The 12,746-nt window shown below is 45.5% G+C and overlaps 1 protein-coding gene across 5 annotated transcripts in view; it reads left to right on the forward strand.

The window, feature by feature from the left end:
* The first annotated feature begins 7,025 nt into the window (after nt 1–7,025).
* Nucleotides 7,026–12,746, forward strand: part of LOC119653501 (guanine nucleotide-binding protein G(s) subunit alpha) — a 132,536-nt gene continuing 126,815 nt past the window's right edge. For 2 of the 5 annotated variants that reach the window (XM_038058155.1, XM_038058157.1), the window contains exon 1: nt 7,799–7,978. The gene's annotated coding sequence lies outside the window, so the exon portion shown is untranslated. Of the gene's footprint in view, nt 7,150–7,172; nt 7,388–7,798; nt 7,979–12,746 lie in introns of those variants that run through there. The other 3 variants (XM_038058151.1, XM_038058156.1, XM_038058153.1) reach the window with 3 other exon arrangements.

Raw genomic sequence — 12,746 nt, forward strand, 5'->3', positions numbered from 1 at the left:
TAGATTATAGCATTAAACCGTTCCAAGATGGTATCCAAATATTTTTAATTTAATGTCGGAACTTCTTAACGATATTTGAACCATCTGTAGACAGTTATTCTAACTAAGTATTCTCCCTTTTCTCCTACATTTTTTTTTGTTTGTACTAAATGTCACTACTGAGCATTTTAATTGACGTCATATATACTTTCCCAAAGTAATACATTTCTTTATAGCAATTTTTTATTTGTTGTATCTACTTTGTATGAAAAACTTATGACAATTTGCCAGACCTTATAAACTAGTTTCAAACACAAACAAAACACATTACTAGCGAATAATGCTATATTAATAACGTGACGCACTTCAAGCAAAATCTAAAAACTAGTTCCTAATAAACGCTTCACATTTTGAATGTTAGATAAATTTATTAAAAAAGATCATTATAGATCTGCTTATCCGGTCCCAGCTACATATGTGAAATACCGCTTTCTCCTATTCTTCATATTGACTGCAAACGATTAAGTTCACCATTAAGTTTTTTTCTAGATATTTTCATCATCATTATCAACGGCGCAACAACCGGTATCCGGTCTAGGCCTGCCTTAATAAGGAACTCCAGACATCCCGGTTTTGCGCCGAGGTCCACCAATTCGATATCCCTAAAAGCTGTCTGGCGTCCTGATCCACGCCATCGCTCCACCTTAGGCAGGGTCTGCCTCGTCTTCTTTTTCTACCATAGATATTGCCCTTATAGATTTTCCGGGTGGGATCATCCTCATCCATACGGATTAAGTGACCCGCCCACCGTAACCTATTGAGCCGGATTTTATCCACAACCGGACGGTCATGGTATCGCTCATAGATTTCGTCATTATGTGGGCTACGGAATCGTCCATCCTCATGTAGGGGGCCAATAATTCTTCGGAGGATTCTTCTCTCAAACGCGGCCAAGAGTTCGCAATTTTTCTTGCTAAGAACCCAAGTTGCCGAGGAATACATGAGGACTGGCAAGATCATAGTCTTGTACAGTAAGAGCTTTGACCCTATGGTGAGACGTTTCGAACGGAACAGTCTTTGTAAGCTGAAATAGGCTCTGTTGGCTGACAACAACCGTGCGCGGATTTCATCATCGTAGTTGTTATCGGTTGTGATTTTCGACCCTAGATAGGAGAAATTGTCAACGGTCTCAAAGTTGTATTCTCCTATCCTTATTCTTCTTCGTGTTTGTGTTTGACCAGTGCGGTTTGATGTTGTTGGTTGATTCGTCTTCGATGCTGACGTTGCCACCATATATTTTGTCTTGCCTTCATTGATGTGCAGCCCAAGATCTCGCTTCAATGGCCGCCTGCTCGATCTGGATGAAGGCAGTTTGTACATCTCGGGTCGTTGTTCCCATGATGTCGATATCGTCAGCATAGGCCAGTAGTTGGGTGGACTTGAAGAGGATCGTACCTCTTGCATTTACCTCAGCATCACGGATCACTTTTTCGAGGGCCAGGTTAAAGAGGACGCATGATAGCGCATCCCCTTGTCGTAGACCGTTGTTGATGTCGAATGGTCTTGAGAGTGATCCTGCTGCTTTTATCTGGCCTCGCACATTGGTCAGGGTTAGCCTAGTCAGTCTTATTAATTTCGTCGGGATACCGAATTCTCCCATGGCCGTGTACAGTTTTACCCTGGCTATGCTATCATAGGCGACTTTAAAGTCGATGAACAGATGGTGCAACTGTTGTCCATATTCCAACAGTTTTTCCAATGCTTGCCGCAGAGAGAAAATCTAATCTGTTGCTGATTTGCCTGGAGTGAAGCCTCTTTGGTATGGGCCAATGATGTTCTGGGCGTATGGGGCTATCCGGCCTAGCAAGATAGCGGAGAATATCTTATAGATGGTACTCAGCAACGTGATACCTCTATAATTACTGCACTGTGTGATATCTCCCTTTTTATGTATGAGACAGATAATGCCTCGTTGCCAATCGTCAGGCATTGATTCGCTGTCCCATACCTTGAACACAAGTTGATGAACCACCATATTTAACCAATTCGGCTGTAATTCCATCGGCTCCTGGCGACTTATGATTTTTTAGCCGATGAATTGCACGGACTGTTTCTCTTAAACTTGGTGGTGGCAGTATTTGTCCGTCGTCTTCAGTTGGCGGGACCTCCAACTCGCCGATGTTCTGGTTGTTGAGTAGTTCATCAAAGTACTCAACCCATCGATCCAATATGCTCATTCTGTCGGAAATCAGATTTCCCTCTTTGTCTCGGCAGGATGAACATCGAGGTGTATAAGGTTTCATCCTGCTGACTTGTTGGTAAAACTTCCGCGCCTGGTACGGTTGCTCCCTGTACTTTTCTAGTTCATAGACTTGTTGGTTCTCCCAGGCTTCCTTTTTCCGTCTCTGAAGTCGCTTCTCCGCTCGACGGAGTTCGTGATAAGTCTCTGCGCGTGCCCGCGTTCTTTGAGAATGCAACATTACTCGGTATGCGGCATTCTTCCGTTCCGTTTCTAGCTTACATTCATCGTCAAACCAGCCGTTCCGACTCCTTTTGCGGCAGGGGCCAAGTATGCTTGTGGCCGTATCCATGATAACGCTCTTCAGGTGATTGTGAAGATCATTTGTTGATGCTTCATCTCCAGGTCCTCTGTTGACTGCGGTTATTGCGGCATCCATTTGCCTCTTATAGGTGTCGCGGAAGGTTGTGTTGTGGATGGCTTCAGTGTTCACTCTCACCTGATTGTCAGAGGGGATTCTAGGTGGTATTGTTATTCGAGCTCGGAGCACCATGCCAACGAGATAGTGATCCGAGTCTATATTGGCCCCCCTATATGTTCTGACGAGAGGTGGCGGCGTTCAATCAACACGTGGTCAATTTGGTTGAAAGTGGTCCCATCTGGAGAGGTCCACGTATGTTTGTGGACCGCTTTCCGCGCAAACCAGGTACTTCCAACAACCATTTCGTGTGACCCTGCTAATTGAATAATCCGCAGTCCGTTATCATTTGTTTTTTCGTGTAAGCTATGGGAGCCAACGTATCGCCTGAATACGGGCTCCTTCCCTACTTGGCTGTTAAAATCCCCAAGTATGATTTTGATATCATATCTGGGACAGGCTTCGAGGGTTCTTTCTACTGCCTTGTAGAAGGTATCCTTCTCCGACTCTGCAGTCTCCTCTGTAGGGGCGTGAACGTTTATGAGGCTTATATTTCTAAACTTGCCTCGCAAGCGCAGAGTGCATAGTCGTTCGCTTATGTTTTCAAAGCCGATAACAGCAGGTTTCGTTTTTTGGCTGACTAAGAAACCTACTCCGAGCACATGGTTTACTGGATGACCGCTATAATATATGGTGTAGTGGCTCTTCTCCAGGAAACCGGTCCCTGTCCATCGCATCTCTTGCAACGCTGTTATATCAGCCCTATATTGGGACAGGGTGTCGGCTAGCTGCTCGTCAGCTTCATCTCTGTACAGGGAGCGCACGTTCCATGAGAAAATGCGCAAATCGTTATTCCGTGTTCGTTGCCGGGTCCGTCGTTTTAAAATCCGTCCTGTCCGAGGCCCCTGTTGTGGCTTCGTAACAAGTTGTTTTCCGTGTAGGGTTGTCAGCCCTACCCAACCCCCAACCTGGAGGACCAGTTGGTACAATTTGTCTCGTTTTTAGGCGCGGGAGACTCGCCTTCATCCTTCTCCGTCTGCAGCTTTTCGTTAAAGAAGAACTCCCAGCGGTCACCACGTAGAGGTGGGGATAGGGTTTGGTAGTAGAACTGTTGGTGTTGGTTCAACAGGCATTTCCCAGGTTTTATGCTCCATCGTGGGTACCAATCCACATTTCGCCCTAGGACCTATACTACCCTTTGACCACCAGATATTTTACTTTTTTAAAATCAGGGTAATTAGTCATGGTCGAGCGCTATGTTGACCACATTGCCTCCTAGAGTTCATTGTAGTGTTCGTTAGGGTCTTGAATGAAGTGCTCTAATATGCTTCAAGGCCTTGTTGAAATGTGGATTTTCGTATCAACGATTATTATTAATACTTTAAGGGTCTCCCCCTCGAACACCACTTTGTTGTGGGAGGGGGGGAGCTTGTGGTAGTTTACTACTACACTAAGAGTGTCCAAAAACACATGAAGATGGAAACAAAGGATTGTAACTCTCCAAGTGGTAAGAAGTCACAGACTTCGAATCCACCCGCGGCTCTGAGAAATCAGGCCGTGGCCGAGGTACGGATTTTGAACGCCTCACCTAATTTATGTTCCCCCCGGAGAAATCTGTGGAAGACAGGCGCTCCACTTCAGTGGAAAATCTGCGGCCGGTGTCTACGGCGCGGTCAGCCAAAAGTACGGCAACTCCCTTAATGGTCGGTCGGTGACACTGTTACCTAACTCTTCTAAAATACGGAGGAGGAAGGCTCGGCAGAAGGAAACTTCAGCCGCAAAGGGGAAGGGACTACAGGCTTGCCTGTCAGAAACTTCTCTTCCGCCTGTACCCAGCAAAACGAAAGAAAGGAAAGCTGGTAATATGGACGCAACTGGTCTAACGCCGGTATGTGAAAATAGATCCATGCAGCCCGGACTCCGTGAACCTGGGACGGCTTCTAGCCGACGACAACGGAAGGCACTGCGAAAGAAAGCGAAGTTTCTTGGGAATGAGGACATGGACGTTGCTACACCACCAAGTGTGGCGATGTCCAGAGAAATGGGACGCAAGAATGCGCACCTTCAATGGAAGGTGAGGACAAGCTGGTAACCCCGGTGAGATCCACACTGAACACAGCAGACTTTTCTGTTAGCGGTGGTTTTCATATTAGACTGCACTTATGGCTACAAACATAAGAGTTAGTCAAATCAACCTGCAGCATGCCAAAGCTCCTTCCTATCTACTGGCGGTAAAGCTGGCAAAGTTGCAGGACTGTCCTTATATATTTCTGTTTCAAGAGCCATGGGTTCGTTTTAACAGAATCTGTGGTATTGGATCAGTCAAGGGAACTAGGATCTTCTTCGATGAAAGATCCTCGAGGCCGAGGGCTTGCGTTCTGATGTCAAAATTGTTAGAGGCAACCATGCTGAGACAGTTCTGTTCTCAGGACCTTGTTGCGGTCTACTTACAATACCTGGTTAATGGTAAGAGGAGGAACGTTATAGTTGCCTCTGCTTACTTACCCTATGATTCTTTGTGCCCTCTGCCGACGCAAGAACTAAGGGATCTGCTGGTGTATACAGAATCAAGTGGCCTTGAACTTTTAATAGGTTGCGAACGCTCAGCATATTTGTTGGGGCAGTAGCAAATGCCATCCTAGAGGAGAGAAGCTGTTTGATTTTATCACTTCAGCTGGTCTGATGGCCGCGAACGTAGGGTGCGCCCCTACATTTGTGGGGGCAAGAAGAAGTGAAGTAATTGACCTAACAATTTGCACTTCAAAGTTGTTAGAGTTGATTACACACTGGCGAGTGCTTGACGAGGTCTCACTGTCAGATCCTAGAATTCAATTTGACTATTGCGGGCGAACAGTCAGCAGTACAAAGACGGAACCCTAGGAAAACGGGTTGGACAATGTTCAATGAACTTCTTGGCAATAACGTACGTTCCCTAGGCGACTAAGGACTCCTTTGGCGCTGGAAGATGAATTGAAAACTTTGAACTGCACACTTTTAGATTGCTATGAAGAGGCTTGTCCTATTTCCCGAGGCCAAAGCCAAAGCATCTCGGATGCTTTAGCGAAAGAGGGGTCAATCCCCCCATGCCGGGACCGGAACCAGCAATTGAAGTATCAGTAGCATTGCCTAAGGCTGTCTTCAGCAATTAGGAACAAGCTTCCCACAAAGACAGGTCACAGAGCCTACTCGACACACCAAACTTTTCCTGCCAGAACCGGACACGCGTACCGCAAAGTTTATCCTGTCGAAAAGCAGGACGACTTGCAGGTGTATTGTGGGCATTCTAACAGGCCATAATTCACTAGGTGGGCATATGTTTAGAATAGGAATTACTCAAGATGATGCGTGTCCCTCCTGTAATGAGGAAGCGGAATCTACGGAGCATTTCCTATGTGGATGCCCCGCCTATGGACACATCAGGCATCAGATCTTTGGTGCCGACATTGCCCAGTTGCGACGGGTAGCATCACATCCATTAACGGAAATCCTGCGATGCGTAAATGAATCCGGAATATTCTGTTAGATGAGGGTGGCGAGTACAGTAGGCCAAAACGGCCTGAGTACTCAGAAGCTAAAGCTTCTCACCCATCACACACACACACATAGCGTTTGTTTCCCGACGCTATTTGCCTCCATAAATCCAGTGGCCAAGGTCCATGACTCGGAGCGAAAGGAAGCAATTATTATTGGTGTAGTGCATGTATGTGGGGGGAATATACTATGGCTTATTTAAGCACTCCACGTCCTCCTTGTTCCGAGGACGAGCGCCAGTAACAAGAAGAAATAGCATCGGTGACAAAATGTAGAAATTGAAATTATTTAAGTGTGATATGTGGTTATTTTCTAGAGAGAAAGTGATCGCCCATATTACGGTGGAATTTATACTACTAGAAAAACTGCATCTACAAAATTGTTTATAAATAAAAATTCTTTCTGCTTTTTTTTTTACATTTGCACTGCCTTAAACGACGCATTGATTTTATGTGCTCCCTGGAAGAATTTCGCAATATTTACAATAAAATCGTTCATTTTTTATAGATGTTACTGTGGTTTCGAGGTTAGTTGTCCGTAGACTAGACGGGAAGCTAAAATGCGTTTTCTACCGGAAGTTTGTTATATGCAATAGCGACATCTTTCGGAAGGTGGCAATAAAAGACTAGGGGAAAAGAAGCTTTCCTTTAGCAAAAGATCGCTGGTTGCCCGGATTTTATTTACAGCTGGAATAATAGATATAGTTTACATCGTATGGAAAATAATTGCATTTTCATTCCAATTCATGCAAGGTACCATTTCCTTAATTTTCTTCTCTACTGACCACTCGTGGAAGTCTTGTCGCCACCGTCACAGTCAATTTCGACCGATATGACAGGCAGCGCCATGTCAGTTGCACTTCGCCCGCAGTCGTAAGTTACCCGAACTGGCACGATTCGCAGCGCTCTGGTTCCGAGCTGCAATACACAAAAATTTTGCAAAACTTCTTCAACTTTCTGGGCAGCAATCGAGGCGAAAATCGGTTTGTGAAGAAACCTCTGAAAACCTTTGCAGGATCCTCGAATCAAGTGGTTTTGCTGTCGTGCTCGGGTGCCGTGACGTGTGGCCGCGGTCTTGCGGGGAAAAATCGAAGGAAATTCGCGACAGCTTCGATAGAAAAACGACGTCGACGTCGAGAAGAGAAGAAAAGTTTTAGTGGAAATTCGTAGTGAAGAAAATCGATTTGTGTGGTCTCTGGTCTCTTGGCTCTGCGGCTCGTCGTGTGTACTTTTATTATTATTATTATTTTTTCTTTTGTCGCTCTCGCTCTCGGCCGCGGCGACGACGACCAAAAAAATCCACCGGAGCGGTTGCGACCGTGTCGCCCGCCAGCCAATGCACGCGAAAATCATTTAATGGAATTTCAATGGATTGCCCCCGGACTGTGAGTGATTCGAGTGAGATGAGGACGGAAAATTGGGTGATAACTGACGACAGTTGCCGTGGCCGCTGCACTTGCGGACGAGTGGGTGAAATGTGCCGTTGACGGTGGAATTCTCTGCAGCTGACCTTCGCCGAGTAGTTCCCTTTTCGCGAAAAGTGCTAAGCGGAGCCGTGCGCCCCGCGGGACTGTTGTTGCCGTCGATCATCTGCGGCGCCGATACAAACGTGCAAAGTGTGAGAAAATTTAGCTTTCGGGAAGGCCAAGTGGCGGCAGAAATCGTCGGGTGCCTGGCAGCCGGGAGCGGTTCGAGTGCATGAAATTGTTCAATGTGAGCGCTCGAGAGGTTTCCCCGAAGGCTCCGGCTCGCTGGGAACGGGAAGTCGTTACAACGGTGACATCCGAGCCTCTAATTAGAAGCGGCACTCAGGTATTTCCTTCCGGGATGATTTCCAATTGGAATTGTATTGACAGGTGACATTTGGTTGGGCCGAGTTACTTGCCAGGGGAAGATCGCCAGAGCTTGCCCTCGGCGAGTATTTGCTTTGGCTACTTTGCCAAGACACACAAGGACCAGGTTCGGGTCTGGCTGATTGCGTTGCGCTTGGTACCTGCGGCTGACAGTGTGACAAGTGACCTCTGGCAGATCACGGCTCTCGGGTTGTAGCTGCAGAGAGCCGTCCTCCCGAACGTTTCCTCCATTTTTTGCAACTATCGCACAAGTGGGTGTGCAGGGAAGGAAACTTGTCCGGCGAGTGAAGGAAAGGGTTTCGGAATTTCCTTGTTCCTCCCGGTTGGCGCGAGCCCGCCAGTGGATCCATTTCATTCGCCGACGCATACACAGACAGACACCTGACTCCGACAGCTCCAAGCTCCCCGAAATTTTCCTATCTCCAACTTGAATGTCGGATATGGAGCGAGAGGAGCCCCAGCTTGCAGTTCTCGCGTCGGCATTGCCAGGCCAGCACCGCGAATGATGGTTGAGCTTCCTTGAATTTAAATTCTTCTTTTTCAATTATAATTTGCAAATTATTCTTAGTTTCAAGTGGATTCTCCGGAAATTCCAGATGAAGAACATCAAAAGGATTGAGATTGGCACAGATTGCACACCAAATATAAGAAATTAGGGACTTGCATCTTAGCAAATATGGAACGAAATTTGACCCAATTATACTAAAATTTGTGGAAGAAATATGTTAACAATTTGGTGTCCGGATGCATGCATGAAATTGCTCGATAGCCATGTATTTTCCTTTGAATGAAGAAGTATGGGATGCAATTCTGAATATTTGATTTTAAAGATGAAAGAAACTGTAATTTTACGGCAGCAAACGCTTGTCTGTGAAATTGTAGAGCTCTTGCTTTACATTTTCCAAGGCGAAATTTTCAAGAGGTTATTTTCAATAAATAGTGGACGAGTGACAGTTTCGTCCAGGACAGGGGCGATTTATCAAAGTCAAACGCTGTCCGAATAGCTCAGTGGTTAGAGCACTGGGTTGTCATACGGAAGGCCGCGGTTCAAATCTCGCTGGTGGCAGTGGGATTTGTATCGAGACTTAACGTCGGATACCAGTCGACTCAGCTGTGAATGAGTACCTGAGTCAAATCAGGGTAATAATCTCGGGCGAGCGCAATGCTGACCACATTGCCTCCTACAGTTCACTGTAGTGTACCGTTACGGTCTTGAATGAAGTGCTCTAACACACTTCAAGGCCCTGATCCAATATGGATTGTTCCGCCAACGATTATTATTATTAAACGCTGCCTCACTCCTTCCCTGAGTGCAACATTAGCGAAAGCGGTTACAAAGCGTTATTTGCCCCCTTTTGTACAGACCCCTAAACTTACAAATACACAAAAAACCTTCGGCCTTTCTTTCTACTGAAAGGACTGGAAAGACTAATAGATCTACTCAGAAGGGATACATACATTCCTAAGTGGCCACTCCACTATAAGCTACACGCCTCCCAGAAAGACAAATCCAGGGAGACAAGACTCCATTAGCTCACGGCGGCAAAAATTGAAAAGACGATGTTCGAAAAGAATGCGCTTTAAGCCCACCATCCATAGTTTGTTGGGCTTGAAGCCTGAAGAGTCCGCAATTGACCTGCACCCATAACATAGATGGGATGCATTTGATCTACCAGTTTTGACTGTTCAGGCGGTTGGTGATCGAATGAAAAATGATTCGGCCACCGGCCAGACATGTTTGTTTAGGACACGAGCGAGGATTTCATGTTTGTTTAGTGCTTGGTGCTTTCAGTTCACCTGGCGGCCATGCGTACGCGGACCCTTTCGGCGTAACTGACAGGCAGAACTATGCATGGATGGCGGGCTTTAGGTGCATTCATGGACAACGAAGGTGCCTCCAATAAGCCTCATTCGCGGCAATTTAGGACACGGCAAGACAGCATGGAAGCGGGGTGGAAAAAATCCGCATACTGGTCGGCCAGAAGTCTATTAAGGCAGGAAATTTTATGGGCTGCCCACAGGAAGGAATTCTTTCTCCTCGGTTATGGTTCCTGATAATAAACATCTTGCTACGGTTGAATGTAACCCTGCATGTAATCCGCAGTTGGTGCCTTCGCAACGGACTCATGGTAAACGCTGGGATGACTGGACTAGTTATGTTCACTAGGAACATCAGATGGGGCAAGCACACACTACCCACCTTATCAGGGGCGCAAATCCAGCTGATAAAAACTGTCGAGTATTTAGGAGTACATCTTGGCTCTAAGCTAATATAGAAGCACCATATCCAGGAACAATATCAGAAATGCTGCGGATTGCTCTGGTGTGTGCTTTCACGACAGCAGATTCATTGGATCCATAATAAAGTCCATTTCGATGTAGGCATACGTCATCTGATAGCCGAAACTGAACTTTGCTAACAGCGGGAAGTTGCTGGTGCATGTTCAAAGGTTCGGTTGCTTAAGTATCACTGGAGAAATGAGTAATACGCCCACCGCGGGACATGAAGCTATCCTTAATTCTCCCCATATTCATTTGGAAGTGAGACGGAGAGCAGACGACGAGGCATATAGACTCGGTACAATTGGCGCGTGAAAAGGCAGCCAATTATACAGTTATGTATGCATCTGAAAATGCCTTGACAAACATCAGGAGGCTCTGATGCCTGTCAATCATATGGTTTCCAGATGCATCTTTGAGAAAACATACTCTGTCGAAATCACCAAATGAGAACAATAGTCGATATATAACCACAAGTCTTCTGTGACTCATCATCATCAACGGCGCAACAACCGGTATCCAGTCTAGACCTGCCTTAGTAAGGAACTCGAAACATTCCGATTTTGCGCCGAAATCCATCAATTCGATATCCCTAAAAACTCTCTGGCGTCCTGACCTACGCCCTCGCTCCATTGGAGGCAGGATCTGCCTCGTCTTCTTTTTCTATCATAGGTATTGGCCATATAGACTTTCCGGGCTGGACCATCCTCACCCATACGGATCATACGGATTAGGTGACCCGCCCACCGCAACCTATTGAGCCGGATGTGGAGAAACAATCAAACGGTCGAGGCATCGCTAATAGATTTTATCGCTACGGAATCGTCGTGTAGGGGGCCAAAAATTCTTCGGAGGATTCTTCCCTTGAACGTGGCCGAATGTTAGCAATTTTTTTCGCTGAGAACCCAGTTGGTTGCTTGGTTTTGAGTACTGACATTGCCATCATATATTTTCCCTTGCCTTCATTGATGTGCAGCCGAAGATCTCGCGCCGCCTGCTCGATCTGGATGAAGGCAGTTTGTACGTCTCGGGTCGTTCTTTCCATCGCGTTTCTGCACTGCCCCACCAGCCTGGAGGATGTCGTCGCTGAGTCCAAAGTCTTCATGGCCGCTTGACTCTTCGATGGAATAGTCATGTAATTTGTTCTGATGGGAATTCAGAATTTAGCATTGGTTTGAACATTAAAGTCAATAGGAAACGATTCAAAAGCCGACTGAAATAGCAATGGCTTGATACGTTAGATGGTGGATGGATAGCTTCTCAACTCTGTCCGGACCAAACCTATGACCGAGAAGAGTAGCAAATCCAATCTAAACGAACCCAAACGGGACAACGGCTAAAAAAGGAGAAACCAACCATTTGAACGTTGACAATTTTGAGCTTCAGATATAAGGCACGCGAATTTTGGAAAAAGGCGTCTGAGAGATCGAATTGTCAACTCCTCTGCCAACCTTTACGAATTGGCTAGCACAGTGGGATGTAAGCTCGTGTTGGCGCCCACTTCGATTGAATTTCATGAGTTGCTATTTCTAACCCAACCCCTGAAGTTGGGAAAAGCCCATTTGAGTGGACTCCTTGATTACACTAGTTTGAAGAGAATTTCGCAAAGGAAATCAATATGTTCCCAAAAGGGGTCTAACTATTTGAAAAATTGAGGGGACATTTCTGTCCAATTTGTTTCATTTATTTTTTAGGTTTATGCAGAATTCCAAAATTGATTGTAACATTTTCAAGTGGGTATATATGTTTTTGGAGTGGTGGCTTATTTTTCAGCGTAGACTTCGTTGGTAGAATTCAAGGTTGTGATTTAGTCGATTGTCGATATAGGGCACGTAGTTCATTGTCCACTAACTTGGTTATGTTTGTTTTTTACTGCAAAGCAGTTACGTAAAAACTTCAGAGAACTGGAAATGGACTATTTTTTTAAAAGTGACCTTAGATAAAAAAAATATGTAATTTTTCAACGTCTTAACATATTTTTCATCTAAATTCACTTTTATAAAAATTACCAGTTTCGAGTCACCAACGATTCCAAGAATAGTGGACTCTTCATCTAGTAAAACGACAGATGCAGTTTATTGTTATATATGAAGAAGGCAATGCCTGGCTGTTAACTGTATACATATGTCCTGCTAAGTTATTATTAAACGGTTTCGCTACCTGTGATGATAATGACTGAGTCAATAGTTATACGATATTATGCGGGCCACGGTTGAGTTTGTTGTATGTCAGCCTCTTATCTCGTTTCCCCGGGTCCGAATCCCGCTTGGTCATGGATGTTTTTTGTTCGTCCTTAGGCTGTTCCGTTGCTGTAGGCTTATTATTAGTGCAGCAATAAGTTTGATGATAGTGATGATGACCTATACTCGACAAAGGAGTGAACGGGGAGAGGTACATTATGCGGTTTGCGTTAATCTTTGTAAGAACGAATATTTCCACTATTTTCT

Source organism: Hermetia illucens, chromosome 4 (assembly GCF_905115235.1).
Source record: "Hermetia illucens chromosome 4, iHerIll2.2.curated.20191125, whole genome shotgun sequence".
In the NCBI taxonomy this organism is placed as follows: Eukaryota; Metazoa; Arthropoda; class Insecta; order Diptera; family Stratiomyidae; genus Hermetia; species Hermetia illucens.